Here is a 7,827-nt window from a genome sequence, read left to right on the forward strand (position 1 = left end):
TACCGCGCGGCGGAATATGTTGGCATTTTATAAATAATAAGACAATATGAACAACAACATTCTGCACAGCTCCTAGTTATACACACAGCCCTGGCACTGCCTCAAAGCCACGCCCCCCTGTGCTGCAGGAAACTACAACTCCCAGAATTCCAACGCGCAGAGAAGGCCCCCGGCCTGGACAAATCAGAAGTGCCCTACTCGGTCACGTGACACGGCAGGGATTCTCTCCCCTCCTCCTCGCAGACTTCCTGTCAGGCTGAGCGGCCCTGCAGGCGGATCTGCCCCGCACAGGTAGGCGGCGGCGGCGGCGGCGGCGGGGGGGTGGGGGGGGTGGGGGGGGTGGTGAGGAGACACCGGGGCTGGTGGGGAGGCCTCGTGTCCGCTGGTATATTGCCGGGGCTGGGAGGTGTCACAGGAGGGAGGTCGTGCTGCTGCCGCCTTCTACCTTGTTAGGAGGGGGACCTCCCCCTGAGTGCTTGGTCCCGAGCAGCGCCTGCTGTAGTTGTTATTTCTGGCCTCCCGTCTGCACCGCTCCATGTCTGTATATAGAGGGAAGAGTGAGGTGTATGTGTGGCCACTGACAGGGGAGAGGCCAACTGTGCAGGGCACATCTTATAGGGAGGGGGGGGGGGTCAGAAGTGAGCAGGACCCATCTTTATAGGGGGGAGGGGGAGTCAGAAGTGAGCAGGACCCATCTTTATAAGGGGGGGGAGTCAGAAGTAATCAGGACCCATTTTATAGGGGGGGGAGCAGAAGTGAGCAGGACCCCTCTTATAGGGGGGGTCAGAAGTGAGCAGGACCCCTCTTATAGGGGGGGGGGTCAGAAGTGAGCAGGACCCCTCTTATAGGGGGGGGGGGTCAGAAGTGAGCAGGACCCCTCTTATAGGGGGGGGGTCAGAAGTGAGCAGGACCCATCTTATAGGGGGGGGTCAGAAGTGAGCAGGACCCATCTTATAGGGGGGGGTCAGAAGTGAGCAGGACCCATCTTTATAGGGGGGAGGGGGAGTCAGAAGTGAGCAGGACCCATCTTTATAAGGGGGGGGAGTCAGAAGTAATCAGGACCCATTTTATAGGGGGGGGGAAGCAGAAGTGAGCAGGACCCCTCTTATAGGGGGGGTCAAAAGTGAGCAGGACCCCTCTTATAGGGGGGGGGGGGTCAGAAGTGAGCAGGACCCCTCTTATAGGGGGGGGGTCAGAAGTGAGCAGGACCCATCTTATAGGGGGGGGTCAGAAGTGAGCAGGACCCATCTTATAGGGGGGGGAGTCAGAAGTGAGCAGGACCCATCTTATAGGGGGGGGGGAGTCAGAAGTGAGCAGGACCCATCTTATAGGGGGGAGGGGGAGTCAGAAGTGAGCAGGACCCATCTTATAGGGGGGAGGGGGAGAGTCAGAAGTGAGCAGGACCCATCTTATAAGGGGGAGGAGGAGAGTCAGAAGTGAGCAGGACCCATCTAATAGGGGGGGGGGAGGGGAAGAGACCATAGGGGTATCAACTAGGCTCAACAGGATCCCTTCTATAGTGAGAGATCAGGGGACATCAGAACTAATCGGACCCATAGTTGGGAAATGGAGGTGGGGCATCTGATCTAAACAGGACCCCATACTGTAGGGAGGGAGAGATCTGTCCTGAGCTTGGCAGGACCCATCCTGTTCCTACTCTCACATTGCATTACCCTGTCTGGGGGGGGAGGTGTTCTGGAATAAAACAGGAGAGGCAAACGCTTCCCCTGGACACCCTACAGTACATAGATGAGGCTGGGACAGGGCATGTAGATTCAACCCCATTCCTGTTTCTTTTAACGTTGGTATTTCTTTTCTTGTCATTGCTGACATGCGAGTTTGTAACTCATTGCAAAGCAGTAGCCACGTCCCTCGCTAAATCAGAATGGTTTATTTGAAATTTATTTAAAAAGAAAAAAAGAAAAATGTTGCGACTGGCTGTTCTATGGTAAACATGACTTTAGTGGTAGAATAAATCTATATACCGCTTACTTGTGCTAACTGGTTTCTTAAGGCCAACATTTTGGCTATTTTGGCAGAGATCAATGCTCGCCTATGATATGGAGCATTTAGCGGGAATTTAGCTTGGTGTTGTTATTTGGAGACGGGGACAGTTTCATTTACAGTGCTTCCTAAGTACGAAATTCCCTTAAAACTAGACAATAAGTGGTTCCTGCTCAGGAGGGTTTAAGATTTTTAAAGTGGATTTTGATGTTAAAATATTTAATATTTGTGTATAGCACCAACAATGTACGGTGGGCAGTATGTTGGAATTATACAGCTGTTGCATAGAATAATGTTAAATAGGAAAATGAACACCTGTTGCGGAGAGTTTCCGATACAAGTTGGCCTACCTGAGGGTCATTGAGAACTTGTCACAGACTTGTCTCTCAGATCTCTGCTGCATCAGTGTGGTTTGGTAACTGCAGAGTAGGGGTGGGCAACTCTAGTTTTCAAGGGCCACCAACAGCTCAGGTTTTACGGATCTCCGCTTCAGCACAGGTGACTCAATCTGACCCATGGATTGAGTCATCCGTGCTGAAGCAGACAGATCCTTAAAACCTGAGCTGTTCGTGGCCCTTGAGGATTGGCGTTGCCCACCCCTACTGTTGATACTTAATAGGTTGTGATACCTTTTTAATTAACCAACGTGGCTATGATGGTAAATTCTACGCCAGCCTATAATGGTTCATTCTATGTGGTAATGGTAAAGTCTGCACAGTGCCGACAATAAAGAAATTAGCTGGTGTTTTCCAAATTCCTTTAGCTGGTTTATGCCGTGCAATATGTGACTCCCCTTTACAGGGAAGATGTTGGGGCCTAATTTCTAAGGTCATATTTGGGTTTTGCTTGTGTCAATTTTAGTGTAGTACAAACGTTCATAAAATCTGTTTTCTGTGTATGAAGGCTTCAAAGTAACTTCATATAGTATGACGCATAATTCATTGTTTGAGCGGATTTTTGACACATTGTCGTGTTGAATACGTGATTGATACAAGTTAAAATTAAAAGAGAATGAGTGTTTGTTTTCTTTATTTATAGCAAGTGTTCGGAAGTGTAAATGGTGAGTGTAATGTTATTTCTAAAAGCCATACTGTGAATATATGCATCAAATACATTTTTGGTTCATACATGCTAACAATATAAACAGACCGTATTACGGTTTGTGCTAAATTGGTCAATTTTTTCCCCCCAGTTTGACGCTTAGAAACATAATTTTTTTTTTTTAAACTTTTTTTATTTAGGTACATAACATTTTTTATTTAGGTACATAACATTAACATCTGTATCCTGTCTGCGCACCTAAAACAAGGAAAAACAAAATGTCTTCAGATGGAGAAATGTAAGATTAGTACATAGGCGCACACAAGCACAGTGTCAAAATTTTTTTTCAGTGGGTCAATTTTGAGCCACAAAAAGATGTGTGTGACACTTCGTATGTAGGCCGGGCTCTCTGTATCTTCTCTGTAGAAAGGTACTTGATGGTATATACATTGCAACTAGAGTGGTGCCAAGCAATAAGTTGGCTGCTTGCTGAGCAGAACAGTTCTAAAACTGAATGAAGATGACATTGGCATTGCAGTACATCGATCAGTATCTCTTGGCGCCGAAAGTTAAAATAAAGAACACATTGTGATGCATTTGTGCCTTTTCTAGGCGTTCGAATGTAGTGCGTGTATCACTTGGTAATGTCACGTTCCTGCCATACTCTTTCAGTTCCTATTCGTTCAGGAACAGAAAGCGAGAAAGGAACCTGAATGGCTGACTTATTGCTGGGGATTTAGGATTTCACAGATGCCCAACACAATCAGAATTGATGTAAATTTTTGTTAAAACGCACCTTTTTAGCGTTCTAGACAGTATCTTCACTTATGCTGCAGTTGTAATGCATGAAGTCTCCATCTCTGTAGCCTTCTCTACGATTAGTGTATGTTTTTTTTTTTTTTTTTTTTTTAGATTTTGCCATGAAAGCTCAACTCAAAAGCATTGTAAGAAATATCTATCTATCTATTCTATCTATATATCTATATATCTATATAACTGAAAACGTTGTATGTTTGCTGGCGCTTCTGGGCAATCAGATTGGTCCGTCGGTCTGTCATTCAGCCTCGTTTGGCTGCTTTGTCATTTCCAAAACACAAGTATTTTACACTACACTAAACACCCTCTTAAATCTGAAAAGTAAATGTCACATTAGTTTGTTGGCCTCGGCTTCTAATCTACACAGATGTATACGCTTAAAAGTACAGTACCATAAGTTTGTAGGCTAGTTGATGGATAATTGCTTATATCAAAGGCAGTTGGACTTGATTCAAAGTTGATGCCTTACTACAGACTGATAATACAGAACACAGTTGTTGCTTTGAATTGTGTACCATATACTGTATCTTTTTAAAATTTATTTTTTTACTACAGAAATGCATTTAAATTGTCATAAAACAATATCTCTACATATAAAGTTATGAAAAATATAGAAAATGTCTGCACACAGAATGAAATCTTTATATAGCGCCATTAATGTACAAAGCATGTGACCTAAATAAAAACAAGTAATACGAATAACACATAATGGGAAGAAGATCTTCAGACATAAAAGTAACATTTAGGCAAAGGAGTCCCTGTCCCAAAGAGCTTACAATCTAAGTGTGTGTGTGTGTGTGTGTGTGTGTGTGTGTGTGTGTGTGTGTGTGTGTGTGTGTGTGTGTGTGTGTGTGTGTTTAATCTCAAAAACAAAATGCAGAATGAAGAGTTATGAGTGGAACTAAACTTGCGTATACCGTACATACACAACGTCCAATAACTATGCATAGCAAAGCACACCAAAACTCACATTTATTCCGATATTAAAGTTTGAAACTTTGGTTTTGTTTTTGTTTAGAGAGACTTTCACGGCAAAATCTTATGTTATTATGAAACTAGTTTTTTTTTAATCTTTTTAATTGTTTCATTTGTACGAAAGATCATTGCTAAACTCTGATAACGTGATGTTGTCCATTAGACTGGATCCTGTGGTTCGATTCATTGATCAAACTTGTTAATAGATTCTTTTATTTACCGGTAGGTGAAATAAGTACTTGCAAGTGTAGATGGGCAAATTCTTTTTTTGCGTATCGGCCAGTTCCTTTTGGTCCATGGATTTTTGCAAATCAGTCTCAAAAAGGGAGATTTTGTTTCGGATTTGTTTTTTTTTTCATCACCGGCAATCCGCTGGGGGAACGTTTCAATCCGAGGATTCTGCAATCCGCTGGTGGAACGTTTCAATCTGAGGATTCAGTAATCCGCAGATTGGATTGTTTAAATCCACCAGCAGAATCTGTGGATTGGATCCAATGGTGGTTTTTAATCCGCACAGATTGAATCAATCCGCTGACGGATTTTACACAGCGGAACGGATTTTGAATGGTAAACTCTGGAAACTCCGCAAAATGTATTTTGACAGTTTTTTGCCCACCTACGTACAAGGTGATATTTGCTCTCAGATTCCACCTAACTGGAATTCTTGGAATTCAGTCATTCTCTACTGAAACCATTATTGATTGCATGTTCAAATTAATGTTACTGCTAACTTTCAGAAACTGTATTTCTACTTTTCTCTAACATTGTATAAACAAGCTAAAATAGTTGATATCGTTCTCAGTTTAGGAAACTTCCTGAGTGTAATTTTTTTTTTTTCACGAAATTTGCCTAAAATATTCAAACTGGGTGTTGCAGAAGTTAATAAAGTCATTTATTTCTGCTTTTATAAAGGAGAACGTGTCGTGTTTTTGACTGTCCGGTCGGTGTCCATTTAAAATGTGTGGATTCCCTGATATTGTGTGTTCACTTAAACAGAAATTTCCAAAAGTGGAAAAATAAACATTTTTGTAAGCTCAGTGCACTTTTGGGCAAGTTCCCAGTGAAAACACCTTGCATATGTTTATGCCATGCTCACATTCCTTTCTGTGCTAGTAATCTAGATTTGAAGCAAGAGCTTTGCTCTTAAATCATGTTGAACATTTATATCCTCGGTCAGGAAATCTTAATTATACAGATGGCTGTTCAGAGATTAGCACACGCTGCTGCTACCTGTTCATATTGGATCAAATGTGTTACTGTCTGTGCTCCTCTCAAGTAGACACTCGGAAAGCAGGCAGACGGAGGGTAACAGTTGGTTTTTCATGCAGGAACTACAACAAACTTTAAGGTGCGGTTGACACTTTATAAAAACACATCTTCTGATTATTTTCTGAGCAGAACTATTGATGTGTTATCTATTTAGGTTTTGCCGTCTTTGGTTAGTTGCACATTAAATTGGCGATCCCACCAAAAATATGACTACAGTATATGTATATGTACGTGGGCCTCCTGGAGTCCTGTTGATTTCGGAGATATTTGTAGCTGTATTGCACCGGTTGAAGTACAGCTGTACATCAGTATTACCTTTTTGGATATTGGTTCAGTCGGTGATGCCGGTAATTGAAAAGAGATTGCATTTTTCCTACCAAGTTGAAATGTGGCCTTCATTTAATAATGCACATTCTTGCTTGGGTATTTTAACAAGCAGCTGGCTGGCATGTCAAGAATAAATGAAGCGATATTTGTTTGAATGCTGCCCTTCGTTTTTGAGTCCGTGCTTATACCGTTGTGGCCAAGCACTGCCATCTATTGCACTTTCTCACCTGCTGTCTCTGTAACTCTCCCAACATACCACTTAGACTGTAAGCTCTCCGGGACAGGGATTTCCTTTCCTATTGTCTGATTTTGTTACACTTATTAAATTATTATTATTCCCTGTACTGTATCTTCTGTTTGTAAAGTGCTGAGGACACTGGTCGCTATATAAATTAAAAACATACATACAATGTAAATATTTCTGTTCCCAGGTATACATTTTTAGGGTAACCATGCATAAGTTCTAATTAAGTTTATCTTCCCTTCAATTATAAATCACAACATGCATTTATCGAACAAGGTCTAAAGCAGGGGTGGCCAACGCCAGTCCTCAAGGGGCTACCAACAGGTCAGGTTTCCAGGCTAGCTCAAATCCTAAAGGAGATTCTGAGGAGAGCATCTACCTAAAGGAACATGCGTCTTGGTAACGCCACATGCACCGGGCACCCTGTGATTCCTGGGCTCGTAGCTTAATCTGTTTTATTAAAAGTATCTGCTTAGAACAATCGTTGTTGGGGTCATTCCTTGGTTTGATGCCTACTGTAGATGGTAACTAATCTCCACTTCTTCTTTCCTTGGTAACCAGATGTAAGAGCTGTGCACAGTGCACGGTGTTAAAGTGGGTCATGCATGGGGGTATAATCGGCTTAGTTTGTTTTGTCATCCTTAAAGTTAAGCATTATTGTGTTTTACTAAAAGCATACTTACACTGTGATGATGTCATCGTTTGTACCTTTCCTCTGGAAACAGTTGCAGAGGGAAAAACTCAACCAATCCAGCCATACAGAATATCGGGCTTAGGGTATGGCAAGAAGCCCATCCAGGAGACGAGGCACCCCAAGTGACCACTCCACAGTGAGACGCCATATAGGTGTGGCCAGACATGAAATTCAAAATGGCAAACGCGTTTGAGAGCAGGATGTTGTATCCATGATTTAGGTATTTGGCTTTCGTGCTTTGCAAGCCCCTAGAAATGTGAAATGGTTACATTACCCTCTAATATTCTGACTCCTCTACAACTTCCGCTTCGTTGATCTAAGCACGTCTTAGGCCTCGGATATTGCAGGTGTGCATGGCGTCGCGCGCACCTGTAGCTTGAGCGATACGTGCCCTGTGGTGTTTGTATGAGGTGCATGACGGGGAGGCGTGGCCGTGATGTCACGGGAGCGGTACGCC

At 43.0% G+C, this 7,827-nt stretch overlaps 1 protein-coding gene across 1 annotated transcript in view; it reads left to right on the forward strand.

Annotated features, from left to right (window-relative positions):
• Positions 1-200: 200 nt before the first annotated feature.
• MTM1 (myotubularin 1) overlaps positions 201-7,827 on the forward strand; it is a 41,684-nt gene continuing 34,057 nt past the window's right edge. Inside the window, exon 1 of the mRNA XM_075572667.1 lies at positions 201-291. The gene's annotated coding sequence lies outside the window, so the exon portion shown is untranslated. The remainder of the gene's footprint in view (positions 292-7,827) is intronic.

Source organism: Ascaphus truei, chromosome 16 (genome assembly GCF_040206685.1).
Source record: "Ascaphus truei isolate aAscTru1 chromosome 16, aAscTru1.hap1, whole genome shotgun sequence".
Classification (NCBI taxonomy): domain Eukaryota; kingdom Metazoa; phylum Chordata; class Amphibia; order Anura; family Ascaphidae; genus Ascaphus; species Ascaphus truei.